A 16333-nucleotide genomic window follows, 5' to 3' on the forward strand; every position below is an offset into this window, starting at 1 on the left:
GTGGCGCAGGGAGTAAAGCGCTGGCCCCGAGTCAGGAGGACCCAAGTTCAGTTCCAGCCTCAGACACTTAACACCCACACAAAAAAACTAGCCACATAACCTTGGGCAAGTTACTTAACCCCGATTGCCCTCCAAAAGGCCAAAAAAAAAAAAAAAGATTTACTCCCTGCTACCAGCATCTGTTCTCATCTCTTCAAGGCCATCCAATGGCCACCTCAGCTCCAACCTGTGTAGCTCTAGTCACACTGACTAGAACTGTAAGGACTGGCTGAGAGCCATTCAGTCCTAGCCACTATACCTAAAAAACAAAAACCTAGCAAAATATCCTCAGACTAAGATTGTCTTTTCCTACATGGAGATCTAAGCATCATGTTAGAGAATACAACTAAATTTATAGACATTGCCACTACCCTCTCTGGTTTAACAGAGGAATGCATTTGAGCAAAAAAAAAAAAAAAGTAATTAAAGAAGCAAGAAAATTGTTCTCCACATACCCCGCCTGCATTTCCCACTTTATTATGTATACCTTTCAGAAGTAATATCACATTGTGTTGGTCTCATACTGTGACCTGAAGAAAAACATTATTATATCCCTACATAAATAAAACAAAGGCTTTCTGGGCTTACTTTTAGAAGAATTATTGTCATGGATTCACAGACTCTCAAAGTCAAAAGACACCTCAGAGTCCATCTAAGTCTAAACCATGACCTGACATCTATTGCATCAGTAAAAAGTTTTCATCTAGACTTGTTGAGTCTGGAAGACCTCCAGGGAAGAGAAAACAACATTATATCTGTCTTCCTTCCTTCCTTTTTCTTTTTGTGTCTGTTCAATTAGATCCAACACTTTGTGACCCCATTTGGGATTTTCTTGACAAAGATACTGGAGTGGTTTGCCATTTCCTTCTCCAGTTCATTGTACAGATGAGGAGACTAAGGCAAACAGGGTTAAGTGACTTGCCCAGGGTCACACAGTTAGTGTCTGAGGCCAGATTTAAACCCAGGAAGATGACTCTTCATGACTCCAGGCCTGGCACTCTATTCACTGTGATACCTAGCTACCCTTATCTAGCCACTTCTACCTTCTGCTAAATAGCCTTTACTTATTTTTCCCCCTTTCATTTTCTAGATTTTAAGGCACCAAAGAGAAATGTAAGCACAAAGCAGAAATAACAATAGGGAGAATCTGCAGTGAAGGGGTGAGCTGTCCATATCCCAGTTCTGGTGATATGCCAACAGAACTTTAAAAAGGATCAGATATATAATATTCATTGACTCTTTCTGTCTTCAGTGTGTCTCACAATGGGAAGAGAAACAGAGAAGAAACCTGTACTACTATGGAATATCTCAAGAAATACAGAGATGCCAAATGCCATGATTCTTTTGGTAGGCTAGAAGGAAGGGGGGAAAGCATTTATTAAGCATTACTATGTGCCAGACACTGTGTTAAGTGCTTTCCAAATATTATCTCATTTGAGTCTCACAATAATCCTGGAAGGCATGTGCTATCATCATCCCCATTTTACAATTGAGGAAATTGAAGCAAACAAAGTACAAATAACTTTACCAGGGTCACACAGCTAATAAGTATCTGAGGCTGGATTTGAACTTCCTGACTCCAGGCCTAGTATGCCTCTAGAGTCAGGTTGTAAGTCTCTTCAAAAGTCACACCGTAACTTGAATTTCATGTATGCCACCAGCAATGAAAGATGACCAGCATGACCAGGACTGATGTTCATCAATGCTCCCCATACTCTCCACTTTGGTCTTCAAGAATGTGAACTAGCGTTCACTCACAAAGGCCTTTGGAACCTTCTGCTTTTATCCTTGGAAAAGTGGAGAACAGAATAATAGAAGCCTAGGATCACAAATATTAAGTTAGAAGGGATCACAGAAACCCCCAACAAAAAAGGTAAGAAAAAACTTTAATCATACCCAAGATTACATGGTTAGTTAGCATCAAACAGGGAATTTGAAGGCAAGTCCTTTTGACCTCAAGAGCTAATAATACTTTCTACTATATCTCAATTGTTGAAGTGATTTTCCATTTCCTTCTCCAGTTAATGGGGGTTAGAACATTTTAATGTTTTGATTTTGAGGGAATTAATTCAGACCCCTAGATTTGAAGGTCCATATGCATAGCTGCTGAGACGTGCATCTGGGCTACTTCTGGTTTGAAGTGAGCTGGTGTAGCTCAAGCTTTGAGTGCCACCTGGTGGATCATATAGAAATAGCACCCTGTAACTGCAGGGCAAGCTACACTCTTAGTGGAGAAATACCTGTGGGTGTTGGTGTATGGATGTTACATGTAACAAGTATTTTAACAGCATGATCCTCAGAAGCTACTATGTCACACTTTGACTCATATTGAGTTTGAAATATGCTAAAACTCAAGATCTTTCTCTAGTCACACATTATTGAAGTTGATTTTTAAAAATAAAACATAGAACTTTACATGTATTTCCTACTGAATTTCATCTAAATATTAGATTCAGTCCAAAGTTTGGTCCAATAAGATTGTTTTTGGATCTTGAATCTGTCATCCATTACAGTAGGTAGCACCCTTACTCAACTGAAAATCTAACAAGCATATTTTCTATGACTTCATCCAAGTTATTCATAAAAATGTTAAGAGCATAGGTCAACCACCAGCCCCAGAATCGGGAGACCCGGGATCGGTTCCGGGCTCAGATAGTTAACACCCACACATAAATAACTGACCATGTAACCTTGAGCAAGTTACTTAATCCTGATTGCTTTAAAAAAAAAAAAAGAGCATAGGTCATAGATAGATCTTTAAAGCATCTTTTCCATGTTAACATGACTATTCTTCGGGATTGATCATTAAACCAGTTTCATATCCACCTATCCATACCCACATTTTTCCATTTTGCCCATAAAAAGAGCAAGAGAAATTATTAATAAATCTCTAAATTGTCACCTTTGACCTCATTTTATCAATTTTCCATCTTATAGGTTCATAACATCTTAAGTTGGAAAGAACTTTAAAGACCGTTTAGTTCAATTTTCTTATTTTACAGAAAGGGAAACTGAGACCTAGAACTATCAAGTGACTTGTCCATCTTCTTACAAGTAGTAGTAGGTAGCAGATATGTGATGCAAACCTATGCTCCCTGAACCCAAATCTAAAGCTATTTCCATGATGTCCTACTCCCTTAGGATGAGCCTTGTTCACTTAACTATATGGTTCCTTGGCTTAGAAGACTTCAGTCTTTATTTTCATGATTCTAGCCTACTATGGAAGAAGGATTACATTTCAAAAGAAAGTATAATTGCAAGGTGTGGTTTACCAAGCTATTTCTTTACTGAGGCTAGGAGGATGTTGATATTATTTATGTACTAAATATTGTTTTTAATTATAAACTTTGTTATTGTTGTTCAATCGTTTCAGTCATGTCCAACTCTTTGTGACCCCATTTGGTGTTTTCTTGCCAGAGATACTGGAGTTGTTTACCATTTCCTTCTCCAGATCGTTTTACAGATGAAGAGACTGAAGCAAAGAGGGTTAAGTGATACCCAGGTTCACAGATAGTGTCTGAGGCTGGTTTGGAGCTCAAGTCTTCCTGACTCCAGTACTCCACCATTGTACTACCTCGCTGCCCATTATAAACAGATTCTAGTAAATTACAGAATATTCATGGGATAGAGGGAAATAACCATGTAGAGTGACAAAAGATAGTGAAGGTTTGGACATTATGCAGTATTAGAATCAATTGAACTAACTAAATACATTTATCCTCAAGAAGAGTAGACAGGACAAAAGGTGGAAATAAGGGCACATGATAGGTTTCTTCAAGTATTTGTTGTGAGAGGACTTGTATTGAGTCAGTGGTAAATAAAGTATCGAGGGCGGTCCCTGAAGAGATACATTTGGGCTGTCCTGTGATGGATGGGTTAAAGCAGGACCATCCTCCCACAGGAAATTTCAGGAAAAACAGTCATAACACTGCATGAGATCGTCCTCTTTTTCTCCATTTAGTTGTTGGTTCCCATCTTGCTTCTGTCCATTGCCCATGGGTCAGCTGTACTCTGTCTTTTAAAATGGGTCATTCTTGGGGCGGCTGGGTGGCGCAGTGAGTAAAGCGTTGGTCTTAGAGTCAGGAGAACCTGAGTTCGGTTCCGGCCTCAGACACTTAACACCCACACACACAAAAACTAGCTGTATAACCTTGGCCAAGTTACTTAACCCCAATTGCCCCCCAAAAGGCAAAAAAAATTGTTCACTCTTTGTATAACACTCTCTAATTGATCAGACTCCTCTATTATGATTTATTGGACTCACCCATATGCATTGTTTAAGACAATCTAGAGAAATTCTCCACACCTGGTGCTAAACCAATCTCTCTGTCCCAAGTTTTGTGGGGAATAAAATCCTGTCGGCATGTGCCCTGTGGCTTTTATCTATTACAATTCACCCTGTTTGTCAAAAGTTCCAGAAAGTCCTGCTTGTGATGTGGGGATTCCCAAGTGAGAAACCCTGACCTACATAATGGGGGCTTTGCAGCATGCCCAGATCATCTAATATGGAAGTACTCTGCATCTAGAAGAAAATGTCCTATGTTCCCCTACCACTTTGGTGGGAGTAGCTTCCTTCAATTTGACTGCATACCTGGAAAAGGTTGCATCTTTAAAACTGCCAGACTGGGACTCTTTCAATGTAGGTAACCTGAACTTAACCAATGAAGGTAAAAATTCACCTAGTACTCCATGTAACTGTGTTGATTGGCAATTCATGCTGCTTCCTATTTTAATATACAAAAATTTTTAAATTTTTCTTGATGTTTTATCCATATAGCATTGCCTTAGATACATCCTATCCTTCATTTGGCAGAAAACATCTAAACTGTTCAAAGGCCCCAACTCTCAAGTCAGGGTGTGAATATTCCAATCAGTCTTGTCTTTTCTTTTCTTTATCTTTTTCCTCCCTTGTGATATTGGACCACAATCTCCAGTTAATAATCTTTAATCACAAATCATGTTCTAGTTGGCTGGCACAACAGTGGCAATTCCCTCTTTATTTCCTTAGTTGTTTCTCTGTCTATGGAACTAGCTTTCTACTGAGGATCCTGGAGATACACTTTTGCTGGCAAATCTGACTCAAAATATTTAGATAAGGTCCTGAAATAGTAAAGACTGCAACTATTTGTATAGTTCTGTATAATAACTAAACATAGCCTGGTACATCAAAGGGTCCTTCTTTTTTAAAACACATTTTTATTTTGTACCACTAGATTGCTCCCTTTATGGTTTCTCTTCCCTTTCCCAGAGAGACATCCCCTATAACAAAAAATTTTATTTTAAGAAAGAAAAGAGGGGTGGCTAGGTGGCCCAGTAAGTAAAGCGCCGGCCCTGGAGTCAAGAGGACCTGAGTTCGGTTCTGGCCTGAGACACTTAACACCCAGACAAAAAAAAAAAACTACCCATGTAACCTTGGGCAAGTTACTTAACCCCAGTTGCCCTCCAAAAGGCACAAAAAAGAAAGAAAAGAAAAAGAAACAAGGGAGAATGAGAATAAAATTCAGCAAAACCAATCAATACATTAGAGGAAAAATCTATCCACACTCATAACCCTCTCCACCCCCAAATCTGCAAAATATTTTGTCATATCTCTTCTTTAGTGTCAAGCCTGTTCTTTTTTTATTAACATTCACTTTTGTTAATTTTGAGTTTCAATTTCTCTCCCTCCTTCTCTCCAGCCTCTCCCCCACCCACTGAAAAAGAAAGCAATATGATACTCATTATACATGTGAAATCATGCAAAACTTATTTCCATATTAACCAAGTTGTGAAGAAAAAGGTAAGAAAAATAAAGTTTAAAAAGCATGGTTCAGTCTGCACTCAGAATTCATCATTTCTCTCTCTGGAGGTGGACAGCATTTTTCAAGAATCCTTTGGAATTGTCTTGGATCATTGTTTTGACCAGAGCTGTCTTTCACTGTTGATCATTATTAAAACATTGCTGTTACTGTGCACAATGATCTCCTGGTTCTCCTCACTTCTTCAATTGCTTTCCAGTTGTGTCCAACTCTTCATGACCCCATTTGGGGTTTTCTTGGCAAAAAATGATGGAGTAATCTGTCATTTCCTTCTCCAGCTCATTTTGCAGATGAGGAAACAGAAGCAAATAGAGTTAAGTGACCTACACAAGATCACATAGTCAGTAAGTGTCTGAGGCCAGATTTGAACTCAGGAAGATGAGCTTTCCTGACTGTAGGTCCAGTACTCTATTCACTGCTTCAACCTAGCTGCTCATTTCACTTTACATCGATTCATATATGACTTCCCAGGTTTTTCTGAAACTATCCCCCTCATCATTTTTTATAACACTATAGCACTCCATCATAATTATATACCACAACTTATTAGTCATTCCCTAATTGATGGGCATGCCCACAATTGCCAGTTCTTTGCCACCACAAAAAGAGTTACTATAAATATTTTTGTACATGTCAGTCCTTTTCCTTTTTGCTTTTTAATCTCTCTTTTTTTTAATCTTTAACATAAACCTGGTAGTGTTATTGCTGGGTCAAAGAGACATAGTTCTAAATTGTTCTCCCAAATGTTGCAGCAGTTCACAACTCTACCAATGCACATTAATGTAACTATTTTTCCAAATATTCTCCAGCACTTTGTCATTTTCCTTTTCTATCATGTTAGTCAATCTGATAGGTGAAAGGTGATGACTCAGAATTGTTTCGATTTTCACTTCTCTAATCGTGAGTGATTTAGGGGGTGGCCAGGTGGCCCAGTGAGTAATAGCACTGGCTCCAGAGTTGCGATGACCTGGGATAGAATCCGGGCTCTTATTGTTAAAAATTTGGCTTAGTTCCCTACATATTTGAGAAAAAAAGGCCTTTATCAAAGAAACTTCCTATGAAGATTTTTTCTTAGTTTCATACTTTCCTTCTAATGTTGACTTAATTGGTTTTGTTTTTGCAAAACCTTTTTAACTTTATGTATACAAATTATCTACTTTACTTCCCATGATCCTGTCTATCTCTTATTTGGTCATAAGCTCTTCTCTCATCCATAGATCTGACAGGTAAATTTTTCCATATTCCCCTAATTTGCTTCTGATATCACCCTTCATGCTTTCTCTGTTCCAGTCAAACTGTTCAAGCTCACCAAACTCTATCTCCCATCTCTGTGCCTTTGTACAAGTTGTCCCTGATACCTACAGTTCCCTCTTTCTTCACCTGTCTTTCTTGGCAAACCACATTTCTTTCAAGGTTCAGTTCAGTTGCCACCATAGCAATCTATGTACATATTATGCCTCTTTCACTATATAAAAAATTGTATTCAGAAAAGTACATTTTCATATACACACATAACACACATATGTATAAAACAAAACAGCAGCAAATAAACTCATGGGGCAAGGACTGTTTCCTTTTTGAAAAAAAATTTTTGACTTACTATTGAAGATCAACATAACCAAATAAACTTGTTTAATCTCTACTTTTTTTTTGCCTTTTGCTTCACATGGCTAGTGTGTGTGTGTGTGTGTGTGTGTGTGTAGGTGTGTATGTGTGTGTGTGTGTGTGTGTGTAGGTGTTAAGTGTCTGAGGCCGGAACCTAACTCAGGTCCTCCTGACTCCAGGCCGGCTCTTTACTCACTGCACCACCTAGCTGCCTTTAACCTCTACTTAAGTTTAAATTAATTTCAATGTAGAAAGGTATCATAAAAAATTTTAGTCATTCCCTCTAGGTTTTCCTCAAGATTCTTTTTTGTTAATTCATGGTCTTTTTCTTTTCTTTTTTTAATTTAATATTTGATTTTTTCAACATTCTTTTTTCAGTTTTTGAATTCCAAATTTTTTTAAAACAATAGCTTTTATGAGATAATAGGTTTTTACCATTTGTTCTTTCTTTGATCCTTACACTTTTTAAAGCTATTTCCCAAAAGATAAATGGTCAAAGAATATTGACTTAAATTTTCAAAGGAAAAAATTTGAACTATCAACAGCCATACAGAAAATTGCTCCAAATTGCTAATAATCAGAGAAATACAAATTAAAGCAATTCTGAGGTTCCACCTAACACTGATTTGAAAGACAGAAAAAATATATATATATTTATTGAAGGGGCTGAGGAAAAACAGAAACAATAATGTACTATTGGTGAAGCTGTGAATGGATCCAAACATTCTGGAAAGCAATTTGGAACTGTGCACCAAAAGTCACTAAACTATGTATACCCTTTGACTCAGTGATACCATAAGCCCTAAAAAGAGCAAAGAAAGGAAAAGTACTCATATATACAAAAATTCTTGACTTGACAGGTCATTATGTAGTAGCAAAGAACTGGAAACTAGAGGTAATCATTAATGGGTGAACAACTGAACAAATTATGGTATGTGAATGCAATGGAATATCATCCTGCTATAAAAAAGTGATAAAAAGGACAGTTTCAGAGAAATCCAGGAAGACATATGAACTGATATAGAGTTGAGTGAGCAAAACCAGAACATTTTGATTAATAACAGAACAATTTATATAACAACAACATTGTAAAGAAAGATAACAGGGGCATCTAGGTGGTGTAGTGAATAGAGCACCAGCCCTGGAGTCAGGAGTACCTGAGTTCAAATCCGGCCTCAGATACTTAACAAGCTATGTGACCTTGGCAAGTCACTTAACCCCGACTGCCCTGCCTTTCCCCTCCAAAAAGTTAAAAAATTAATAAAAAGAACTATGAAAGATTTAAGAACTCTGATCCCTGAAATGATCAACCATGATTCCTGAGGAACTATTCATGCTGCCTAACTCCCAACAGAGAGGTAATGGATTCAAGATGCAAAATAAGGCATAAAGAATAAATGGGGGGATTTATTTTGTTTGACTATGTATATGTTATGTAAGTGGGCTTCCAATAAAGTCTGGTGTACTTTGCATGATACATATGTGGAAGGAGATGTGATTCCTGATCAGCTAAAAGGAACTAACCTTGATGCTGCATATTTATGTAAAGGACTGAGTCAGTTCCAGAGCTCTTTGGGCTGGAGAGATACATAGCCAAAGGGTATTCCAGGAAGGTGGGAGGTAAAGACTAAAAGCTTTAGACATATAGGAGAAGTAAGCTTCCTAACATGCCCCCAATTTTGAGTTGCCACCCTAGAAACTTCAGAGAAAAAAAATCACCTTAGGTGAGATCAGGACCTTTTGAGTTTGAGTTGATCTTATCTCACTCTCATCAGAAGTGCTCATATTTTCTGGTGTATTAGAAAACTTCTAAAATTTATGTTGGCTATTTTCTTAGATAAACTGGTATACTATTTTTTTTTCTTTTTGGAGGGCAACTGGGGTTAAGTGACTTGCCCAAAGTCACATGGCTAGTAATTGTGTCAAGTGTCTGAGGCCAGATTTGAATTCAGGTCCTCCTGATTCCAAGGCCAGTGCTCTATTGACTGTACCACCTGGCTGCCCCTAAACTGGTATACTATTATTATGCATTAATTGTGATGGTGGAAAAATAATACAGTCAATCCTCCACTTTTCGGGTGGTCATGTTTCTAGAAAATGGCACAAAAGTCAAAAATGCCCATTTTGATACAATGAACTAATAGGAAATAGGGGGTTAGGTTTCCATGACAACCAAAAACTGTAAACTTTCACTAGAGATTGCTGAAAATACATTTTTCTGAATACAATTCTTTATAAAATAAAACATTAATTCTGGTAATGGGCACTTTTCCTAACACAGTAAGCATGAAATAATCCATAAAATGCAGTACATATATAATTGATATATTAAATAATTATAAAATTGATAACATGCAAACCATCTTTCTCACTAGTAATTCCTTAGAATTGTATGACCTTTTGTGCTAACATCTCAATTTTTTAGAAAATATTTTCAGATAATATTCACTTCCCACAACATGAACTCTACTGTACCATAAATACTGTACAGCAAATAAAATTCTTAAAACTAAAATATTTTTTAACCTGACTCTTACCTTCCACTGCATCAGATAGTAGTGTGAGGGTACTATACTATATGCTGCTACGAACTACCTTGAGCTGCCCTCTAAAAACTGAGAGAGAGGTTTCTGGAACTTTAGTCACTGCTGTCAGAAGATACCAAGACTGGCAAGGTCTCCACATCAGTTCCAACATTCTGTCCTTCATGTCTGGTGGATGGCATTGGAGATTGTGAAGGATGCACCAGCTTGAAATAATTTAATTTGTAAGCTGTTTGAGATATTTAAGGTTATTGAAGTGTGGGAGCATAACAGATGCAAGTTAACCTCTAACCTATCAATAATAGGATCAGCAGCCTTGGTGTTTCTAGGCAGCTGGTTTATTATGCCAAGCCACCCTTCAAGCTTGGAAGCTGTGAGTGGCACAATCTTTTTTTCTCCCTTCCATATCTGTGCATGTGTTCAGTTGCCAATACAAACGTGAAAATGAAGTTACTAATAAAAGCATATCAATGCTTGAAATCCTGAATATTGAGGATTAACAGTAGTAGTAGGTAGCATTTATATAGTACCTTAAGTTTTGAAAAGTGTTTATATTATCTCATCCTGTTTGACTCTCATCCATGTCCTCTCATAAAATTTGCTATAAGAAACAAACCAATAAGTTAGGAGCCTTAAGTATGTGAAATGTCCATTAATTATCCTTTTCTCTCACTGTAGGAGCAGTCCATCTATTTTTCCAGTCATAGATTTATATAAGACCAATTCTCCCATGTAATTCCTCATTTGTGATGCATTGCTTGTGGCTGAAGCCTGACATTCAGATCTCCATTGCTCTTCAGATGATCTTCAACTCCTATTATTCATAGTCTATAGTATTCTGACTTGTAACCATATTACACCACCAGAAGACTTTTAGTGTTAAAAAAAAATAAGGCTTTGATTTAGAAAGGTGCTTGGAGTCATTAAAAGAACTTTTGCACTTTTTCAGAGACAATCTAGCCTATTTTCTTCCTCCTGTCCAATTCTGGTACCAACTTGTTATTTATTTTCACTGTCCCAGATGGACAGACTAATGGGTAAACTCTGTAGATTGTCCATTCAATTGCATATCATAGTCTGGACCATAGGCATTCTTCCTCCACTTCGATTTTCCCATATGCCTAGGGTATACTCATTTGAATAATGTTTGTTCCCGGACTTAATGCAGTCAACACAACATCATCTGCAAACTAGAATCTCTGAAGGACCTCACCATTTATAGGGAATCCTTCTTAACTCAGAAATATGTTGTATTCTCCGTGTTTTATGTCTTACTTGATAATAATAATCAGAAGAACAAAGGACAAAAATATTTCTGATGATACATCTTTCAAAGTATGTTATATGATTCTGACATATATGTGGGACACATATATGGAGGAGAGAGTCTTTTTGGTGGCATTACTATTACTGAGTTGTGAACAAACTAAGTACAATGAGATCATGTATTTGATACACCTTTCAGTCAATTATGTGATTCTAGACATGTGGATAATTGTATTCTCTTCTCATAGTCTTTCAGTTCACAAGAATTTATTAAGTACTTAATATATGCCAGGCATTGTGTTAAATGTTGGGAATAAAAATAGCAAAAAGCAAGCAAATACCAAATTTATTATTAATAATAAATAAAATTGTTAATAATAACAAATTTAAAAATAAACAAATACCAACTATAAAAGCAAAAAGAAAGACAATCCCTGACCTCAAGGTGCTTACATTCTAATGGGGAAGACAATACATAAAAAGGGAGCAAAAGAGTGAGGAGCGGAAGGGAGGTATTGGCAGCTAAGTCTAGAGAATAAGGATGGCTGGGTCAGGTCCTTGCCCAGAGTAGAGGTTCAGGTAAGAACTCACCAATGGGAGAAGGGGTCCTACAGAGCATAGTGAGGAGACACAGCTGAGTCATATTCTCATCAGGGAAGCCTTGATAAAAATGTTTTACATTGGGATGTACGTGTATTGGCAATTATTGGTATTCTTTTAGTCACCTTTTTAAAAATAATGTTTCAATATTTTTTCTATGCCATTGGTCTTCTTCCTCCTTCCTATATTTTGAGTATAGATCACTCAGTCAATTTATACATTGCAGAGGCCCAAGGATAAGCACATATCACAAAAAAAAAAGACTCTATTAATTTGCTCTTATTGAGTTGTTGTAGTCATGTCTGACTCCTTGTGACCCAATTTGGGTTTTCTTGGCAAAGATACTACAGTGGTTTGCCATTGCCTTTCCCGGATCATTTTACAGATAAGGAAACTGAGACAGTTAAATGACTTGCCCAGGATCACACAGCTAGTAAGTATCTGAAGCCATATTTGAACCCAGGTCTTCCTGACTCCGGGCCTGGCACTCTATCCACTGCACCATCTAGTTGCCCTCATCTATTAAATTACAAATATTCATTACTCATCCATTCAATAAATATTAAATGTCCACAATATGCAAGGTTCTGGGTTAGTCTCTGCTGATAGATACAAAGACAAAAATGAAATCGACCTTGACCTCAAGGAACATGCTGGGGTAAATAATATGTACACAGATAAGCAAATGTAGAATTTATAGTACCCCCTCCAGGGCTACTTCCTTGACTCCCATGTTTGTTGGCAGGCCTGGTCAATGGAGAATGAAGTTACTGCTACTCTCAGGGTTCCCAAGTCACTTTAGGTTGGGTTTCTAGAATAGTTTCACTCACAAGTCCCAAGATTTGGCTTACAAATGAACAATCAGCCAGTTAGCTTTTTAGAAAAAGTATTCAATTAGATGGTATGGCAAAAACCCTAGTTTAAAAAGTCCCACCCCCCCCACCCCACCAAAATCTCTGTCCCATAAATACACACACACAGGGTCCACAATGAGAATGGACACAAATGTAAAGCATAAAAATAGTGTAAATACATGGAAAAAAAAAGTGGTAGTCAGGGCAGCTACGTGGCACAGTGAATAGTGAATAGGGCACCAGCCCTGGAGTCAGGAGCCTGAGTTCAAATCTGGCCTCAGACACTTGACATACTTACTAGCTGTGTGATCTTAGGCAAGTCACTTAACCCCAATTTCCTTGCCTTCCCCCCCCCCACAAAAAAAGTGATAGTCCATAACTGTTGGTTACTAGAAGTCCTTTTCTCCTTTCTATAGTTGTCACTTTTCTCTGCCATGAGGCAGATGGTATTGCTTAAAGCTGCCTTTTCTCACATGACTATCACTCTTAATGGGGGCCACTGCCAGACATCCTGACCTATGTCTTACCACTGGACTCCAATGACTCTGGAGGAGAGAATGGGTCTGATGACCTTGCACAGCTCTGCCTCACTTAAATCCAATTCACTTGAAAGTCAAGATATCACCCTCCTGATGTCATTAGTTCTCCCCCTAGAACAAAACACAAACAACAACATCACTCCTAGTTAGATGTCTTGTTTCCTACTAATATAATATAATATGTCTTTCCAGTAACACAGCCATTGGATGGATTGGAGGGAGGCTTGACTCCACTTTTTTTGGCCTTTTGGAGGGCAATTGGGGTTAAGTAACTTGCCCAAGGTTACATGGCTAGGTTTGTGTGTGTGTGTGTGTGTGTGTGTGTGTGTGTGTGTGTGTGTGTTAAGTGTCTGAGGCCAGATCTGAACCCAGGTCCTCCTGACTCTGGGGCTGGCACTTTGCTCATCCACCTAGCCGCCCCTTGACTCCACTTCTTAAACCAGAATTCTCTGAACTGGAACTTTCCCATCACTGGATTGGTTTGTGATTGAAAGACTGCTATTTTTATACATAGGCTCAGAATGTGTCTGATTCAATCACGAGGTGTTTCTTCTTTCAACCAATACTCCTTTCAAATTGATTAAAGGCTTCACATTTAGTTTACACTTTTGATTGATTTAATCCAGGTATCTGGGCCTGGATTAATGTGATTATATTAATTGGTGGTAGGGGTATAAATCTCTACTCTTACATATACAAAGTATATACAAATTAATTTGGAGGAAAGAGGTGTACTAATAAGTAGCTGGAGGGGTCAAGAAAGGCAATATTTGAACTGAGCTTCGAAGGAAGTCTGGAACTCTAAAAACATTAATAATGAGGGATCACATGGACAACAGCCTGTGCAAAGGAACAAAGATGGATGATGGGTTGTCATATATGTGAAAACAGCAATTATGCTTTTTTAGCCAGACTTTAGAGTTTGTAACATAGAGTAATTTAAAATCAGTCTAGAATTAGGGACTTCCCCCAGTTTTAACGAGGGACCCTATGGATAGCTATCAGAAGTTCTGTGATCTTTGATGGGGGAAAAAAATAAATCTTTATTTCAATATAATTGATTTTCTTTTCTAATCAAATCATCATAATTGATTTTCTACATACAATCCTATGTATTTTATTTTATACATTTAAAAACATTATAGTCAGTAGGCTTAACCAGACCATCAAAGGTATCCATAGCACACACAAAAAAAGGTTAAGAATCTCTGACCTAGAAATATAGAGCAGAATCAGATTTTGTATTTTGTTCTAGAGGCATCAAGGAGCTACTGAAGCTCCTTTGGCAAGAGAATGACAAGGTAAGACCTGAGATTTAGGAATATGAGTTTAACAGCTATGTGGAAGATGGAATGGAGAAGGAAGAGATATGAGAAAGGGTGACCAACTATCACCATAGTCTAGGGTGAGATTATGAGGGCTTTCACTAGATTGAGGGCCATGTGTAAAGATAGAATGGGTCCAAGTCAACAAGACTTAGTTGTTGTAGTTGTCCAATCATTTCAACTGTGATGAACTCTTCATGACCCCACTTGGGGTTTTCTTGGCAAAGATACTGGAGTGGTTTTCCTTTTCTTTTTTTTTTTTTGGAGGCAATTGGGGTTAAGTGACTTGCCCAGGGTCACACAGCTACTGTGTCTGAGGTCAGATTTGAACTCAGGTCCTCCTACCTCCAGGGCCAGTATTTTATGCATTGTGCTACCTAGCTGCCCAGTTTGCCATTTCTTTAAGAGTAGAAGATAGGAGGTGGCCAGGCAGCACAGCGAGTAAGAGCACCAGCCACAGTGTCGGGATGACCTGGGGATCGAATCCAGGCTCAGACACTTAGCACCCACCCAGAAATACCTGGCTGTGTAACCTTGAGCAAGTTACTTAACCCAAATTGCTTAAAAAAAAGAGTAGAGGATGACTCAGCTTGCTGGCCTGTGTGACTGAAAGGACGGTGATAACTTTAGAGAGAAATAGAAAAATTAGGAAAAGGGATGTGGTTTTTTTTTTGGGGGGGGGTAGATTATGATCTCAGTTTACCTTCGAACTTAAATCTCTCCCATCTCTTACCTCCGTCCAACCCACCTGATTCTATGGAATGAAGAATTCCAACTGTGATTCTTCACCTCCAACCCTTTAAAATCTTTCAATAAGTCCTTCCTCTCATTCTGAGAGTTCTTTCCGCCTGTAAAATGAGGAGGTTGAATCTAATGCTCTCTAAGCTTCCTTCACATTCTAAATTTGGGACCCCTTCTCTTGCCTCAGCAGCTTATTACCATTCCACGTCAGTGTCTGACACCTATTCATGATCAGTATCCCATCACCAATACCTTGTTATAAAGAGCAACTTCTTAGGAATATTCCCGGCCCTCACTGAGGGTATGTAATGCTTTCTTTTTGTCCTGTTCCCTCTTGTATTTCAGAGCAGGGACCCAAGCCCATGTCACAGATTAGGTATTATAGATTTAGAGTTGGAAGGGACTTCATCTAACCCAACCCCTTCATTTTAAAGATGAAAACTATGCCTTGATGTCAGCAGGTTACCCCCCCCCCCTTTAAGTCTTAAGGTTCAGGATATCTTAGAGCCCCCAAACCCTTAGGGTCCTATGAATCCCATCTCAGAATAATAATTTTAGATGTGTAAAATAAAATACATGAGTACTAAGAAAAACTATTATATTAAAATACAGATATTGAAATATTTTTAAAAAAATTCATGGACCCCAGGTTAAAAATCCCTGCCTTAAAATCATGAGCAAGAGCTTCTGGGTTTACAGAGAGAGCAATAAATGGAGATCATGGGATACACTCTCTGTCTCTGTCTCTGTCTATCTCTTTCTGTCTCTCTGTCTGTCTGTTTCTCCCTGCCCCACTTTCCTCTCCTTTCTATTCTCTCTCTCTCTCTCTCTCTCTCTCTCTCTCTCTCTCTCTCTCTCTCTCCCTCTCTCTCTCTCTCTCTCTCTCTCTCTCTCTCTCTCTCTCTCTCTCTCTCTCTCTCTCTCTCTCTCTCTCTCTCTCTCTGTCTCTCTCTCTCTGTCTCTCTCTCTCTCTCTCTCTCTCTCTCTCTGTCTCTCTCTCTCTCTCTCTGTCTCTCTCTCTCT

The sequence above is a fragment of the Petaurus breviceps genome, unplaced genomic scaffold (genome assembly GCF_028583685.1).
Source record: "Petaurus breviceps papuanus isolate PSGF00001 unplaced genomic scaffold, PetGlider_PUasm1.0 90925, whole genome shotgun sequence".
Taxonomy (NCBI): domain Eukaryota; kingdom Metazoa; phylum Chordata; class Mammalia; order Diprotodontia; family Petauridae; genus Petaurus; species Petaurus breviceps.